We start from the raw sequence: 18,487 nt of genomic DNA, 5'->3' as shown, positions 1-18,487 counted from the left end.
AATTCCTGAAAAGTAGAGGTCTCAACTCTGGGACCCCCTCCTGTAAGGAGAAAGAGCATCACAATATCAAGCACTCAGCCATTTCTCATACAGATTAAAATGGCGAACATGCAGAAAGCTCCACACTTCTTACTATCGCCAATGATCATACCATACAGCTTCCATAATCCTCAGATAAAAATACTCATTCACTTACACAGCCAGCGCTTTGGTTCTGCTCTTTGCTGCCGTCAACGGCTAGTTTTTTTTTTTAAAGCAGGTTTATAAATTCTTAATCAATCAGTGGACAGCCGGGCATGTGGCTTCCGGCCTTCACTAAAAATCCATGGGGATTACACTCTGTAAGGTTGTAAAAATATTGCAGTGTAGATAAGGCCCCTTCGAGACCGAGTAAAAAGATATATTGGCTGTGATTAAGGGGTTAATGGCTGGTCAACCGCACACGGTGATTTCCGTCTGTCAATCCTGTATCGGACAAGCTGAGTCAAGTGTATACAGTGAATTCCCCTGTGCGAGTAGATGACAGATGAGAGAAATAAGCGAGTAGAGGCATTCTTCCCTGCAGCGCATGTAATTGTGACCATTCACAGTGTAAACACCTACGTTTCACACAATAGAGACTTTAACCATTGTACACATCTGGATAGGATTACATGTAATAAGAACAGTAATGCCAGGAGCTAGAAAACAGTTCAGTACATTATTTTATGCAGATAAAGAATACAATAAATATGCAGAAGGTATCATTTATTATTACAGGGAATCTGTCAGCAGGTTTTTGTTATGTAATCTGAAGACAGCATGCTGCAAGGGTTAACACACAGATTTCAGGGATGCTCTCTTTTTACGCTGTGCGCAGTTCTTTACCTGCAAAGTTTGTTTTACACCAAGTTCCAAATTATTATGCACATTATATGTCGGTGCAAATGACAATTAGTCTAATAAAAGTCATCACCCGTTAGAGTATACATCAAATTTTATTGAAGAAACCTCCCAATGATAACAGTATAATCTTCAAAATTAAAAAAAACTCAAAATGCACTGTTCCAAATTATTAGGCACAGTAAAGTTTCTAAACATTTTATATGTTTTAAACGACTGAAAATGCTCATTTGTGGAATTTGGAGCATTAGGAGGTCACATTCACTGAAATAAAAAGCTATTTAATCCAAAACATCCTACCAGGCCAAGTTACATGTTAACATAGGAACCCTTCTTTGATATCACCTTCACAATTATTGCATCCATTGAACTTGTGAGTTTTTGGAGATTTTCTGCTTGAATTTCTTTACATGATGTCAGAATAGCCTCCCAGAGCTGCTGTTTTGATGTGAACTGCCTCCCACCCTCATAGATCTATTTGCTTGATGATACTCCAAAGGTTCTCTACAGGATTGAGGTCAGGGAAAGATGGTGGCGACACCATGAGTTTATCTCCTGTTATGCCCATAGCAGCCAATGACACAGAGGTATTTTTTGCAGCATGAGATGGTGCATTGTCATGCATGAAGATGATTTTGCTCCTGAAGGCACGTTTCTGCTTTTTGTACCATGGAAGAAATTTGCCAGTCAGAAATGCTATATACTTTGCAGAGGTCATTTTCACACCTTCAGGAACCCTAAAGGGGCCTACCAGATGTCTCCCCATGATTCCGGACCAAAACATGACTCCTCCACCTCCTTGCTGACGTTGCAGTCTTGTTGGGACATGGCAGCCATCCACCAACTATCCACTACTCCATCCATCTGGACCATCCAGTGTTGCTCGAAAATCATCAGTAAACAAGACTGAAAACTAGTCTTCATGTATGTCTGGGCCCACTGCAACCATTTCTGCTTGTGAACACTGGTTAGGGGTGGCCAAATAGTGCACCACAGCAATACTAGCACCACAGCAAGCCGTTCAAGGATCCTACACCTTGAGGTTCGAAGGACTCCAGAGGCACCAACAGCTTCAAATATCTGTTGGCTGGTTTGCAATGGCTTTATAGCAGCTGCTCTCTTAATCCGATGAACTTGCCTGGCAGAAACCTTCCTCATTCTGCCTTTATCAGCACGAACACGTATGTGCTCAGAATCAGCCACAAATGTCTTCATAGTACGATGATCATAAATTTTCGTGAAATATCTAATGTTTTCATCCCTTGTCGAAGCCATTGCACTATTTGATGTTTTTCGGCAGCAGAGAGATCCTTTTTCTTTCCCATGTTACTTGAAAACTGTGGCCTGCTTAATATTGTGGAACATCCAGTTTTCCTTTTATTGGGGTCACCTGGCAAACTAATTATCACAGGTATATGAGATTAATTTCAGTGATCCAAAGAACTCTGAGACACAATACCATCAATGAGTTTCATTGAAAAAAAAAATATAATCGCTATGACACTTAAATCCATTTTGCATAATAATTTGGAACATGGTGTAGATTCAGAAGATTATCATTGCAGGACTAGGTTAGCTACTGTTATTAACAAGCTCACTAGTAATAGAAATGTACATAGAGAGCCTGCTGTAGGTGGAGTTAGGTTTCTGAGCTCTGCTCCATGCTAAATCTAAAAACTCCAATTGGGTCAAAGCTGCTGCACCCAGTAATCTAAGTGATACATCGTTGGATTCAGGATCTCTTTGACTACAACATACTGCTCTCAAATAAGGTAGCAAAAACCTGCTGACAGATTCCCTTTAACTACCCAAACTTTAAATAGTATTTCATATTAGCGCATAAGTTAACCTGGGAATACACCATTCCCAAATAACACCACCAACAAAACACTCCTCAAGAATCAATAATAAAAGTACAATGGCACATAATAAGAATTAATTACAAAAATGTCTTATTTAACCACATAGCCACAGAAAGAAATACAGACAGCCATATGGGGGGATGTTTCAGATGGTTATGCAATACAACCATCAGTATTAACACAGTTCTCAAGAAAGACTGGGTAACAATATGAGGCAAAAAGCAACAAACAAAATCCAAAGACCTAACTGATAGAGTTACAGGTGTATTCCCATCTCCAAGATCCTATCAGAATATGTAGTAGGTGTAATAATAATAATATTAGCAAATACCTCCAATTAGAAATGTAGTCTAGCTCTCCTGATTCACTAGGTCTCTTACCTCATGTGCAGGGTATTGTAGTAGCTTAGGTATTCATGGTTACATCCACTATATAGCGACAGTTATTTGCTCGTGGTTGTAAACATTGATATCTAAAGCTGCAATACCTTGCACATGAGGTAAGAGACATGGCTATTAGTCATGAGCTTGAGTGCCTGAGTTTGAAAATGCTCGAGTTTCTCATTAACGTAAATTATGTTCAGTATTCGAGTTGCATCGGAGAAACCTAATGCGAGATCGAGTAACAAGCAGTGGCAAGCATGCTCTCTCATCACTAATGGCTATATCAGAACTATTTGGACATATCTAATTGGAGGGATTTGCTATTATTAATATGCTATTACATATTGGGATAAGGGTGTCTGTCCTGTGGGGTGCACCTATATAGTGCTGGGAGCCCGCCTAATCTAATAGTATGGGCGTCATCAATAGGCTGTACGCCAGTGCCCACAAAAACGCAGCATGTCAATTATTCCTGCGTTTTTCACTGCATTTTTCACCCACTGAGTTCAATGAGATGTTCAAAAACGCAATGAAAAACGCAAATTGCAAATATAGCTGCGTTTCTATGACTAAAAAACGCAGCTATAAACGCAAGGGGTGTGTAGTACAGTCATGTGTACATGAAGAGGATTGTACTCACCCAGCATTTCTTGTGTTGGTAAACACAGAAGAGTGAATCCTCCTGGTATTGCCACCCCTGCTTCTACCTCCCGTCTTGCGCCATGTCCGGTTGGGAGGTGGAAGCAGCTGCGAAATCAAAAGTTAACAGTAGAAAAAAATATATATCATATTCAGCTCTCTGCAGACTCCCGGGACACGTCCGATCGCTCCAGGACCTGCCGGTGATCAGCTGATGCGGTCACCTCACGGCATCAGCTGACAGTATAAGTCCAACAGTGAGGCCGGCTTTTTACCGCCTAGCCGGTTTAAACTATCAGCTGATGCTGTCAGGTGACCGCATCAGCTGATTACCGCCAGGTCCTGGAGCAATCAGATGGGAGTCTGCACAGAAGTGTGTAGTTTTTTTTTTTCTACTGATGCATCATCTCATTGTGTAAACAGCTTTTATACAATCAGCTGATGTGTCATGTGATTCACGTCCTTGAACCTGACACATCATCTGATCACTTTGCCTTCCTTCCTGTAAACCGATCAGATGATATTGGATCCAGATTGGACATCGCGGGACCCTTGACCCAGGACTGCTGCGGAGGGGGGGGATTCTTTAGCTCAATAAAGATGGAGTCACTGACTGTGTTGTGTTTTATTTCTAATAAAAATATTTTTCTGTGTGTTGTGTTTTTTTATCTTTACTAGAAATTCATGGTGGCCATGTCTAATATTGGCGTGACAACATGAATTTGAGGCTTAGGGCCATCTGATAATACACAGCTGGCCCTAACCCCATTATTACCAAGCGAGCCACCCGGCACCAGGGCCACTGGTAGAGTTGAATACAGCACCAGAGGATGGCGCTTCTATGAAAGCACTATTTTCTGGGGCGGCTGCGGACTGCACTTCACAGCAGGGGTGCCCAGAAAGCTTGGGCACCCTGCGCTGTGTATTACAATCCCCAGCTGCCTAGTTTTACCTGGCTGGACACAAAAATTGAGCGAAGCCCAGGTCTTTTTTTTTTTTAATTATTTCATGAAATTCATGAAATAATTAAAAAAAAAAAAAAAGGCTTCCCTATATTTTTGGTTCCCAGCCAGGTACAAATAGCCAGCTGGAGGTTGGGGGCAGTCGTACCCGCCTGCTGTACATGGCGAGTATACAAAAATATGGCGAAGCACACAATTTTTTTTTACGTTTTACGCTTTTGGGCAAAAAACTCCTGCATACAGTCCTGCATGGAGCATGCTGAGCCTTGTAGTTCTGCAGCTGTCTGCTCTCCTGCATACACTAGTGGAGCATGAAGGAGAACAGATTGATGAAGGAAATGACATCAGATCTATTTTTTTTTTCCTTCACCTATCTTAAATGGCATTGTTCACTGATAAAAAAAATGCATAAAAACGCAGTGAACAAAACGCAGCAAAACGCAGCCAAAAACGCACCAAAACGCGGAAAAAACTCATGCTTTTTTATGCGTTTTTGTGCGTTATTTGTGGTCAAAAAGACAGCATCTTTGGAGCTAAAGAAAGTGGTTAGGTGCACACATACCCTAAGTTTTACATTGTAGGAATCAGGGTCTTTGTCCCTACCTCGTGCTGCTATTAGATTACATAGCAAAACCTGATGACAGACTTCCTTTAAGATTCAGCTAGGCCACATCTTACGCACATACAACTTTCTTTGTATGCTCTCACAAAATAAAGCACAACATTGTGATGCAATGCTCATGACAGTTAGCACCCGATACAGCTGCTCACTGTCCCCGTCCAGAGTCCCCTCCTCTGATTCACAAATCACTGCCTACAAAACATATAAATGCACATCATTTACACCTGAATTTACAGTGTTTGATGTGTTTTTAAAAACACACGTCCATCCATTGGGTGCCTTTATTCCCACATGCCTAAGGGTGGCTTTACACGCTACGAGATTGCTACAGCGATCTTGTTGGGGTCACGGATTTTGTGACGCACATCCGGCCGCTGTAGCGATCTCGTTGTGTGTGACTCCTAGGAGCGATTTTGGATCGTTGCAAAAACGTCCAAAATCGCTCCTCGTTGACATGGAGGTCCTCTCCCAATTATCGCTGCTGTCGCTTGGGCGAAGTTGATCCTCGTCCCTGCGGCGGCACACATTGCTATGTGTGATGCCGCAGGAATGAGGAACCTCTCCTTACCTGCCACACGCCAGCAATGAGGAAGTAAGAAGGTGGGCGGTATGTTACGTCCCGCTCATCTCCGCCCCTCCGCTTTGATTGGGCGGCTGCTTAATGACGTCGCTGTGACGCCGAGCGAACCGCCCCCTTAGAAAGGAGGCGGTTCGCCGGTCACAGCGACGTTGCCGAGCAGGTAAGTACGTGTGACGCTGCCGTAGCGATAATGTTCGCTACGGCAGCGATCTTCACATATCGGCATAACGATAGGGGCGGGTGCTATCACGCTCGCCATCGCTAGCATCGGCTAGCAATGTCGCAGTGTGTAAAGCCCGCCTAAGTGTACTGCACTTCTTGATAAAGGTGGCCCAGGTATTTGTGTTAGACCTCATTCCATGTGACACTGGAATAATTCACAATTAAGGAACCTTGCATGTATTCTGAAGTTTGTAAACTTGTTAAAGTATTCAGAATTGCTTCCTGCAAAAAATGGAGTGGAACCAACAAAAAACGCTAATAAGTCCTAAAGTCATGTGTAATTACCTATTATATAAAACAGTAAGCTGCTTTCTTCAGCACGGTATATAAAGCCGGATATTCTTTGCAGCTCGAGTTTAGACACTAAATTATTATAAACAGGGAATATTGGACAATTTAATTTGAACAACTTTAATTATACACTGCGCACTTTTCTGTGAAGAACATGCTCGATTTTTTGACAGCCGCTTTGATAACACTAAAAGCAACATCATATAAAGTCACTGAATGTTCTGAGCGGGAAAACTGACGAGATGCAGGTTACGATGCGGAGACAAAAAAGAAGTGACAATCTACCAGAGATAAAAAGCAGGTGTAACTCATCCTAAGTGGGGGATTTACAGATAATTGGTTGCTAGAGGGAAGGGCTTCACACTGGGATCACTGCTGAGCAGGTCATCTTCTCAGGTCTTTGGTAGAAGGGGAGGAATGCTTATACATATACATAAGTCAGAACTTTTCTTCAAAACTCATAGGCACTATACCTTTGTGCTGTTCCAGTATAAATTAAAATTCATCTTCAGTAGCTTCAAACCTTTCGCTAGAAGGCCATTTACCCTCATTAATTCTGGAACCAGACAGCATCAAAGCAATCCAACTTCATCAATAAATTAGGTGAAGATGTAAGAGGGTGACTTACAGTGGCTTCAAATCTAAACTCCTACAATAAATTAGATAATTACGTGCGGACGTCTCATAAGGACTAATATGTTCCAATATCCATACTATAATTCCAAAACTTTTAACGGATCAGACTACATTCACATGCACATCAAAAGTTTCATAGGCACACAGTATAAAAGCAAAAAAGAAAACTAGTCTAAACTGAATATGAAACTCTGTTTCCTAATTAAGCTGGGTTAGAAATTTATTCATACTAGTGGTAGATTCCCACCCAAGCACTGGGGATAACCAATGTCCTAGGTATCATGGAGGTTCTAGGTATTAATCACTTGACACAGCTCCAGTGCCGGGCCAGCTCATTTCTCCATTGGCAGCTCCTTATGTACTAGTTTTCACCAGATTAGTCACCCAAAACCTTTTAAGGCAGTTAGGAGTTGCCTCAATATTCAGGAAAGTATAGCATGGTTCAACCATGTGTTTTGCAGTAGTTAGCCTCATCTTCCTCCCGACATTGCTCCAACCAGTTGGCTAATCTTCCTTTCAACGCCTATCTGCCTTCCAGTAATCTTCTACTAGCTCAGTCCAGTGAATCCTGTTGATATTGCTCCATTACCAATGCAGAAACTGGCTACAAGTTGCAAATTCCTATCAGTCATCAAGGTTTCTGACCACACATGTCTCTGCTAATGCAGTAGTTAGACAAAAACCAGGATAAGTGTGGTATACTCCGCGCTGCTGTACAAAGAAACACTCCAAAAAATAAAAGCAATGTGGATGGTTTATTTTACACGTTTCGAGGAGATATCCACTCTTCTTCCTCAGGAAAATCCACCGATCTTGTGGTTAACCATATACTTGTTGCAAGCTTTTAATTTCATGTATGCCTCCATTATTCCTGCGGTTAACCTTATTTTTCCTGCAAGATACCGAATGACTAAACTTCTCAACTGTTCCTAAATATCATCATTTATTGCTTGCAGCTTCACTTGCTCATTTTCCACACTGCATGACTTGCTGTCCTGGTCCTCATTTACCCATGTGCTAACTATTTCAACTGCATCATCGCCTCCGGTCCGTGCTGCTCAACCTGTTCTATGGCTTGGATCACTGTTCTCCCAACTCCAGTCCTCAAGATCCATCAACAGCTCAAGTTTTCAGGATTTTCCTTAGCGTTGCACTGGTGACGACCATAAAACCAAGGTTGTGAAAAGAGGCACAACACAAATGTGGAAAAGCAATAGACTTGGCAAATAGCTTTTGATCAAGGTGGTAAAATACGCCTGCATTTACTCAACGGCCAAAAATTTATGAATGACAGGTATTTATCAAAAATCTAAAATAGATTTTATTCAGATTCAGGAACTAAAAAAAAAGCCCTTGAGTACATTAGGCACAGAAAACTAATTAATAAAATGTAAGTAGAATATCACATACAGATTAATGGCATCTGAGCAAGGAATATAGATATTTTTGAGTAATAGTCAAAAAGTCAATTCATTGTGCAGAATAATCAAAAAGTGAGTAGATCAATACCTCAAGATGTCATAAAAAATAAACCCAGTGATCAAAGACTAAAGGCCGCTTTACACGCTGCGACATCGCTAAAGCGATGTCGTTGGGGTCACGGAATTTGTGACGCACATCCGGCCTCTTTAGCGATGTCGCTGCGTGTGATACCTACGTGCGATCGTAAATCGTCGCAAACATGTGCAAAATCGTTTATCGTTTACATGCTCCCCTATTCCCAATTATCGTTGCCGCAGCAGGTATGATGTTGTTCCTCGTGCCTGCGGCAGCACACATCGCTATGTGTGACACCGCAGAAACGAGGAACCTTACCTTACCTGCGGCCGCCGGCAATGAGGAAGGAAGAGGGTGGGTGGGATGTTACGTCGAACTTAGAAAGAAGGCGGTTCGCCGGTCACAGCGACGTCACTAGGCAGGTAAGTAGTGTGATGGGTCCGGGCGATTTTGTGCGCCACGGGCAGCGATTTGCCCGTGACGCACAAACGATGGGGGCAGGTACGCATGCTAGCATTCTCGCTAGCGAGATCACAGCGTGTAAAGCGGCCTTAAGTCATAAGAAGTGAATTTAGTATGTTCAGCCACTTAAAGCTTACGCATGTTTTGTCTGGGCTCTGGGGTCAGTCCAGAAATAGGGAGAAGAAGCTGGACCTAGGTGATTCAACTCCTGCAGCTAAGGTCAGACTAAATAGTTTGAAGTTACAGGACCACAAAACTTGGGATTTTGTGGTTGAGTTTTATTGTGTTTTGTCTACATTACAAATTATATGACTCCGATGTGACTTAAAGAGGTTGTCCAGGCTTTTCATGAAAGTCTGCAGTCTATGTGACTTTGTGAATCCTCCCACCGTGCGCATCTTATGTTGTGAAGATTCTCCGATGCCTTTGGCAAGACCAATCTATCACGTGACTGCAAGTCTGTAATATGCATACCACCTGGCACATTCCAACACGCTCAATTCACTTGAGTACTTCAATAAAGTGGCTGCAGACTTTCATGAAAAGCCTAGACAACCCCTCGAAAGATTTCTCTTCGAGTCATGATTTGCAATGTAAAAACAGAAATAAAATTAAAAAACACATACATTCTACTATTTTTTTCACATAGGGAATATCAATTGGGGAAAAACAAGATAAACTGGCAACATTTTTCAAATTTATTGCATGCCATCTTTAAAAAAAAAATAAAAAATTCACTCATTAAAAAATGTTTGCGTTGTGGTTAATATTGCACAACGGATTCACATTTTTAACTTAACCCCACTCCAAAAGAGACCCTGTAGTATTTCTGTTTCAGTAAGTCTTTATTGAAAGGGTATTCCCAACCAGGGCATAACTATATTGGGTGCAGCGGTTGCAGTCACACCCGGGCCCTGGAGCTTAGAGAAGTCCAAAACTTTTGCCTACGTGAGACGAGGAATTGTAATAAAAACCTGTATTAGCTGGGGGCACCATTGGAGATTTGGCAACACCATTCCCAACTTATAAAGCAAAGACATACTGCTACGACAATCACTTCATGGTTACAACAACAGACGAAGTGGAGGAAAGCTTGACACGCCCAATGGAATAGGTCACCACACATCCATGGAGTGCAACGATATGAAGTCTGCCAGGTGGACTATAACTTGAATAGAAGGAAAAGATATTGGCAAATCCAAAGTAAAATAATTTCTTTCTTTATTGTCACATGGTATTAAAAAAGTCCATCCATATTTAGAAGACCCTGACGCGTTTCCGACGCAAAAGAGCGTTCTTAATCATAGGCCTATGATATCTTTTCCTTCACTTCATGGTTAGTGGAGTGTCTGATCTCTAAAGCTCAACTGATCCCGAGAATGATGGGGTTTCAGAACTGATGTAGAGTGGGGTCTTCTTCTAAGGTTTCCCTGCACAGCTTACCTGTAGAAACAAGTTCAGCAGGAAACTGCAACCGGCACCCATCACATAACCAGGGCCACTCCACAGCCAGTAGCGCTCAATATCAGCGCTGTGAACTATTTTTTTCACCAAACTACCAGGACCCATCAACAGTCACAAAGTAATAGCATGTCCTAGCATTAGCATTATGACATCATTTTACAACATAAAGAAAACCCTATCAGGTGATTTGGGGAATATAAAAAAAAATATATATATTTGGAGTAAAGACGAGAAATGGACATGGCGGTTATGCTAATGCATTGATACATTTTGTCTTGCTCTTTTTACACAGAGAAAACACAAGAGAAAATTAATTGCCAATTAAAATAAGTGTAAAAACTCTGAATGCAATAAAAGGTCAAAGAGGATGTAATCAGGCCTGCGGATCACTCCAGTCCCCGGCATTAAAGAATGTGCTCAATCCTTCACTAGAGAATAAGTAAACATTAAAAGGGGCGATTTGTCGGCGTGAAAATATCTGTGATATCGGACAGCCTGAGTGGAATGCCTGATTAAGAGAAATATCGCTCCAAATTAGCGTTTATCCCGCTTCCTAATTGCTCGGACATAAATTACGAAGACATAAGGGTTTTCTCCAAGTAGCGTGTTGTGTTGGAGCAATGAATTCTAGAAAATGCTGACTCTCCACTTTTGCGCTTGCTCATACCTCCCGCTGCAGATAACGTCCCATTCCAATGTTAATTGTGATTCAAGTCAATAACAATTTATGCCGCATCCAAAAAAAAAAAAAAGTGACAAAGAGCTTATGACCGCATCTGTGTCTGGGCTCAATACTCCATTATGCACATGATGGAGCGGCACAAAACAGAAATACTTCACTTCATTATTTCGTTTTACAATATTCTTTTATTTTCTGCTCTATAGTTAGGAAAGAATAAACCTGGAATTAAACTGATGGCGGCACAATAGTAAACAGCAAAAGGCTCATAACAAAAAGCAAAATGCCACGCTAAGTAATTTACTGAGCGATCGCTAAAGAGGGAAACCAGAGATTTACAACAAAGGCATGTTAGATAAACACAAGAGTATTTCATCAGTTTTATTACACTCCGTACAAAACAGAAAAAGGGAGGAAAAAAGATATTTGCGCCAGGAATCCAATGCAAAGTGATATTGTTAAAGTAAACTTTGACAGCGAGCTCTATATTTCATCTTATGAAAAAAATACTTGCATGTAATAGGGAGATGTAAGGGCAGCATCTAAAGGAATTTCATAAATAAAGTATTGCCATGGTTTACCTGTTGTTCTGCCCCAGGACTGTACGAAGAATACTTTGATTTTTTTTGTTCTTGTGTAGCTGTCATGAACATCAAAACTTCTGCCCTCTGCACATATCTCAATGCAACGTACATTGTGTTCATCCGTAAAGTCATTGGCAGTATTGGTAAGTGTCCGAGGATCTTATACCAACAAAGCTAACCTGTCCTTTCACTCAAAACGTCTGGAAGAGTCCGATCTTACTGCGCTCATCCCCCAGAACAAGAGAAATCTGCTTTCGGTGAACATACAAGTCTAATTCTACTTACCATCCACTTGTTATTAACATATTAATTGGGGGCACAGTTGGGAAACGTTACACTGGGGCCTTCAAGCTTCAAGTTACTCCTGTCACGTGCATAAGGACAGACTCAGGGTCAGCTTTGTCACTTACCATCTGGGACCATGCACTTTAAATGTATTTTTTTTTCTTCGGCAACATTAAGGGGTACGTTGCACACTACGACATCGCAGCTGCGATGTCGGTGGGGTCAAATTGAAAGTGCCGCATATCCGGTGTCGCTGTCGACATCGGAATATGTGAATCCTTTTTACTACGATTAACGAGCGCAAAAGCGTTGAAATCGTATGATCGGTGTAGCGTCGGTCATTTCCATAATTTCGGAAGGACCGATGTTACGATGTTGTTCCTCGTTCCTGCGGCAGCACACATCGCTGTGTGTGAAGCCGCAGGAGTGAGGAACATCTCCTTACCTGCGTCCCGGCTGCAATGAGGAAGGAAGGAGGTGGGTGGGATGTTTACGTCCCGCTCATCTCCGCCCCCCTGCTTCTATTGGCCGCCAGCCGTGTGACGTCGCTGTGACGCCGCACGACCCGCCCCCTTAGGAAGGAGGCGGTCCGCCGGCCAGAGCGATGTCGCAGGGCAGGTAAGTGCATGTGAAGCTGCCGTAGCGATAATTTTCGCTACGGCAGCTATCACAAGATATCGCAGCTGCGACGGGGGCGGGGACTATCGCGCTCGGCATCGCTACCATCGGCTTGCGATGTCGTAGTGTGCAAAGTACCCCTAAGAGTTAATTACTTCACTGGTGCAGCAGAAGACTTGCTCAGCTGTCAGCACTTAATCACTTCAGTCCGAGATATAAGCCCGCTGCTTCCTGGGTATTGTGCTGGTTATTCTATCCAGTTAGGAGCTAGCCTGGAAGCAGAGAGGACGTGGTGGTTGCTCCTGTGCTGTCTACTGCAGTTTGTGCAAGTTGAGTGTTTTTATTCTACCTCCTTTCCCTTATTATTCCTCACTCGTATTTCCTTGATTGTTCCTGGTATAGATTTTTGGTGTGTATGAGATTTTTTGTTACCCCTGTCTGTTCTGTGTTGATGGGTTGTTGGGCTCCGTCCGGGTCAATCCCCTGGGTGGTGGGGACACAGTTGTTAGGGGCTGGACAGGAGACAGTGTCACGTTGGAGGCTCGACCCTGACTACCACTAAAGTCTACCATCGGGATAAGGCTATGTGCGCACTTTGCTTTTTTTCATGTGTTTCAGCAGTGTTTTGAGCTGCAGCGTTTTAAAGCAAAATTGCATGCGTTTTGATTTCCAGGCAAAGTCTATGGAAAATAGGGCTTTCTTGTGCGCACGATGCATTTACAAACGCTGCATTTTAGTTGCGTAAAATTTGTCAAAATCCCTGCGTTTGAAGAAGCAACATGTCAACTGTTTTTGCCATTTTGGCAGCGTTTTAGTAACATTGAAGTCAATGAGAAATGTCTAAACATATTTTTCAAGAAAGAATGCGTTTCACTTGCTTTTTACTAGCGATCTGCATGTGTTTTTGACATAATAAACGGTGGTCTTTCGGTTTCTCTCTCTCTGTCGGTTGGTCTGTCAGTCGGTTTCTCTCTCTGTCTCTATCTCTCTCGCTGTCCATGTCGGTCTCTCCCTCTCACCCCCTCTTTCATACTCACCGATCCACGATCACCGGCGCGGCGCTGCACGGCATTCCCACTGTGGCGGCTTCTCGTCTTTTGAAAATGCCGGCTGCTCATTAATCCATCACAAATTCTCTGCTTCCTCCGCCCACCAGCGCCTATGATTGGTTGCAGTCAGACACTCCCCCACGCTGAGTGACAGCTGTCTCACTGCAACCAATTACAGACGCCGGTTGGTGTGTCTATATCGAGCAGTTAAAAAAAAAAATAAATGATTAAAAAAAAAACAAACGACGTGCGGTCCCCCCCAATTTGGATACCAGCCAGGGTAAAGCCACACGACTGAAGGTTGGTATTCTCAGGATGGGGAGCTCCACGTTATGGTGAGCCCCCCAGCCTAACAATATCAGCCAGCAGCTGCCCGGAATTGCCGCATCCATTAGATGCGACAGTCTCGGGACTCTACCCGACTCATCCCGAATTACCCTGGTGCAGTGGCAATCGGGGTAATAAGGAGTTAATGGCAGCAGCCCCTAGCTGCCACGAAGTCCTAGGTTAATCATGGCAGGCGTCTTCCCGAGATACCTTCCATGATTAACCTATAAGATAAAGAAAATAAACACACACATCCAAAAAATCTTTTATTTGTAATGAAAGACAAAAAAAAACCCTCTTTCGCCACTTTATTAATCCCTCAAAAACACCTCCAGGTCTGACATAATCAACGCAAGGTCCCACGACGCTTCCAGCTCTGCTACATTGGAAGCTGACAGGAGCGGCAGTAGAACACCGCCGCTCCTGTGAGCTCCATGCAGCAACTGAAGTGAGTCGCGCGATCAGCTCTGCTGTCACTGAGGTTAATCGTGGCCACCGCTCTCAGGTGGAGGACTGCAGTTGTGGCCGCGAGTAACCTGAGTGAAAGCACAGCTGATTGCGCGGCTCACTTCAGTCACTCAGGGGATTTGCGATCACAGGTGAGTCATTCACTTGTGACCGCAAATCAGGCTGGCACACAGAGAGAGCCATGTGATGTCAGTGAAATCGGGTGAAGCCCTGACGTCATTGCTGTGGACTCCTGTGTCCTGGCACTGACCTCAGAGGTTCATCTGAGTTCATGACAGCACACAGAGACAGAGCCGCGGGATGACAATGAAGTCGGGTGCAGTTCATACGAGTTAATTCTCATCGCCCGACTCTGTCTGTGTCTGCTGTCAGCGGACATGTAGCAGAGCTGAATTGCCGGGGGAACGCACTGACAAAAATGCATCCAAAATGCATGTAAAATGCTTCCAAAATATATGCGTTTTGGATGCATTCTTTTTGTCAACACACAGCATCTTGTCTGCCAGAGGGTGCGTTCTTTTCCGCACTGGTCAGGACGCAACGTGCGCACATAGCCTAAGGGACAGTTCAGGGTCCCTAGTCATAGGGTCAGCCTAGGAGCCCTATACCATCCTATCTCCTCCGTTACAACTTCACCATTCCCAACTTGTAAGATAATGACTAGTGAAGATCTTCTGGAAAAATGCTAGAGTTCCCCAATGCTTCCATTATACTCGAGTACTAGAGTCAAGCCCATCTGAGCATCCAACTGCTCCTTACTAGTACCGAGCATCCGAGCATGGTAGTGATCGCTCATCCCTAATATTGACTAGAGATTGGCAAGTACTAAAATATTCATTAATCGAGTCAAGCAGGTCATACGCTCTGAAAGGGTTCACCTTGAGCATTTTGGAAGTCAATGATTGGGTAGTCCGGCTCTCCACTCACATACAGCTAGCCATATGCAGAGCATTTCTGAGGAATGAAGGGCATTTTTTTGTTTTTTTCTTGATACACTACATTCAAAAACATTCTTTTTATCCCCCAGGAGAGCCATTTAGACACTGCAATTGGCTCGCACTGGGGTGCCAGTTCCCATCATTCAGTCTTGTTTCATGGACAACACATCTGAGCACCACAAGTTTTGAGATTTGATGTTATTTCTATTCTTGGTGGTCCTGAAGAAGGGGGCAGATGCTCCGGAAACGCGTCGACTTGTATGACAATAAAGTGACATTGATCTGAACATCTGCATAAGTGATCTATTGGCGCGGCAATTGAACACCTTTCTCCTTCACTTTCTGTGAGCACCACAAGTAACAGAGCACCCCCAATGCTCAACCAAGTATTGAGCAGTGGCGAGGACGCTTGCTCATCACTAGTAATAACATATTGCTAGGACAATCATTTTATGGCCAGAGAGGGTCTGAACTCTTTTTTTCCCTTTTATAAAACTTTAACGAATGCGCTATGGTCAATTTAACACATTGAATAGTAAATTATTCTAATTTATGCTAAACTTTTTCATGGATTACTAAGAAAAGGTTCAATATACTACCCCATAAACCCAATTTATCGTACTACTGTAGAATAAAGTTCAGAAGTACAATTTCATCTGCATTCTGCCAGCACCATCGGAGCTAGAACTTCCTGCTCTACATTTCCCAGCATGCAATGCTCTTGATAATGACTAATGGCTTACCTGTCCGTATTATGGCTGTATACGGTTTGTCTTGCTGCTCTTATCTGTAACCTGCCACAACTTTCTATAAGCTGTCCTGTCAACTCTGCTGCTAGAAACTAATTATAAGTAACAACAGGGAGCAACTTAGAAGAAAGATACCAAGGGGCTGGCACATTACAGGGATTTTTCAGATTAAAACATCAGTTTTTAATGAAATGATTTGTAGATTGTGTATTTATCACTATCTATCAAGTGATATCAAGTGAGATGAATTTGCCTGAAACTATTAGAATCTCGTTTAGACTATACGATTCTCAAAACATGACTGTTCCTTGGACCGCTGCTCGTCCATGAATAATCGTGCAGTGCAGGGACCTTTAAAATCCTGCATATACATGAGCAGTGGCTAGGATCTCATCAAAATATCGTGCAGGGACCTTTAAAATCCTTGATATTCATGAGCAGTGGCTAGGATCTCATACTCTCCCTCCACTGATTGACAGCATTCTTCCTATTCCTGCGCATGAATACAAAGGACTCCTGATCTTGTGCCAATCATTAAAGGGAAGCTGCTTTGTCACTAAACACTAACAACTTGCAGATATTAGTTTAATAGCATTCTAAAGCTGTCTTGCCACCACACTGAAAGCCCGGCTACTTGGAAGAAATTAACTTTATTTCCTCCGGCTTTCAGTCACAGAGGTGTGCCTGGAGTGACTTTAGCTTAGTACCCAGTGAGTGGCAGCTGTAAGCACATCCTGGCCCTGATGGACAGCCATTGCTGCACTGATATGCTGCAAAGAAAGCTGTCAATCAATGTACTAGGGTGAGATTACAGCCGCCCTTCACTGTATACTGAGTGGTGACTGAAGCCATGATGTCTGCGACTCTATGACTGAAAGCCAGAGGCTGCTGAGAGGAATAAAGATAGTTTCCTCTCGGTAGCCGGGCTTTCAGTGTGAAGGAAGCATAGAACGCTAATAACATGAAAAGTAGCCCCATGACTGCAGGCCAATAGCGTTTAGGGACATGACTGGTTCCCGTTAAGCTCATAAGTGTTTGAATTATACAGCGCCAGATAGTGACTGGAAACATTTAATAAAGCTCATGTACTCAGAAAAGAAAATCATATTGTAATAGCTGTTTCACATTTACAGGTTCCACTGAAGTGAATGGGGCCCAGCTATGTTAATTGACAGCTAGGGTTAACTAAAACCCCAAGCTGCATCGGTCAGGGGTCTTAACATATCAGAGAGCTTTAATCCTTTATAGCTTATGAAACGTTTTTAAAAGTGATATTTAGTGCTAAGTGACATAGTTAAAAAAAAACCCACAAAACCCTTACTGTATATACGTTACTTAGGTATATATGACATTTGTCCGGGAGACAATTTTGACCACAGTGCTAAGTTGTAGTAATGCTATGGCACCACGGAGACATTATATTACCAACACTGTCAACCACTGAAGAGCTCTATGTAAGCGGCTACATGGCAATCTGGAGCCACTAGACAATAGAAGAGAGTACCCGATAAACTTTCGGGATGACAAATTTAAAGGAAACCTGTCCTGTTTCCTATGCCCTCCAACCCAGCAGCATTCACATTTGTATTACTTAATTCCCTCCCTAACCAGCCCTGTGTAATGTTATTCACTTAACTCCATGTTTAAAAAAAGGATTTATATGCTTTGCTTTTCCTATGCTAATTAGGGCTTTGACTAGTCGATGGGTCGTTAATTTTCCCAGATTAGTATGCCCTCTTTCCGGGTTATCACGCCTCTGTGGATGTGATAACATGATTTGCACAAGCCAGTGTCATCGCCAGCTCCTGGTAATCTGTCACATACATGGCTCATTTCAACAGCGTCACTGTGTCTCTGAAGCCAGGGTACACGTTCCGGCCTCAGAGAAGCGCACTGCGCACAATCAGAAGAACAACCTCTACACTTCCGATCATGCGCAGTGCGCCTCTCTAAGATCAGGACGCGTACACATTGCCGAAATAAGCTGCACACATGCACTAGCTTTCCAAGAGTTAGCGATGACACCGGGTTGTGGAAATCATGTTATCACGCCCAGAGGGGTGTGGTAACATGGAAAGAGGGATGACTAGTCTGGGGAAACAATGTTTTACCATATTTGATGCAACACACCACAACGTGACAAACAACATTCAAAAAATATTCAGAAAGCTTAAACCTGTTTGTTTGCAATACAAAAAATATATGGAAATTATATTGGGAAAATGCTTGTTTCTTGTATTGTATGTTTCTTCTCTTTGGAGAATGAGCAATAGTCAATAGTGCACCTA

General features: G+C 42.9%; 1 protein-coding gene across 2 annotated transcripts in view; it reads right to left on the bottom strand.

Annotated features, from left to right (window-relative positions):
• The window catches only part of LOC142310931 (solute carrier family 22 member 15-like), a 300,294-nt gene that overhangs the window by 97,745 nt on the left and 184,062 nt on the right, over window positions 1-18,487 (bottom strand). The gene's annotated exons all lie outside the window — the stretch shown is intronic.

This window comes from Anomaloglossus baeobatrachus, chromosome 5 (assembly GCF_048569485.1).
Source record: "Anomaloglossus baeobatrachus isolate aAnoBae1 chromosome 5, aAnoBae1.hap1, whole genome shotgun sequence".
NCBI classification, from domain to species: Eukaryota; Metazoa; Chordata; class Amphibia; order Anura; family Aromobatidae; genus Anomaloglossus; species Anomaloglossus baeobatrachus.
The sequence above is the reverse complement of the archived record's forward strand: the minus strand, read 5'-3'. Positions and strand labels throughout refer to the sequence as shown.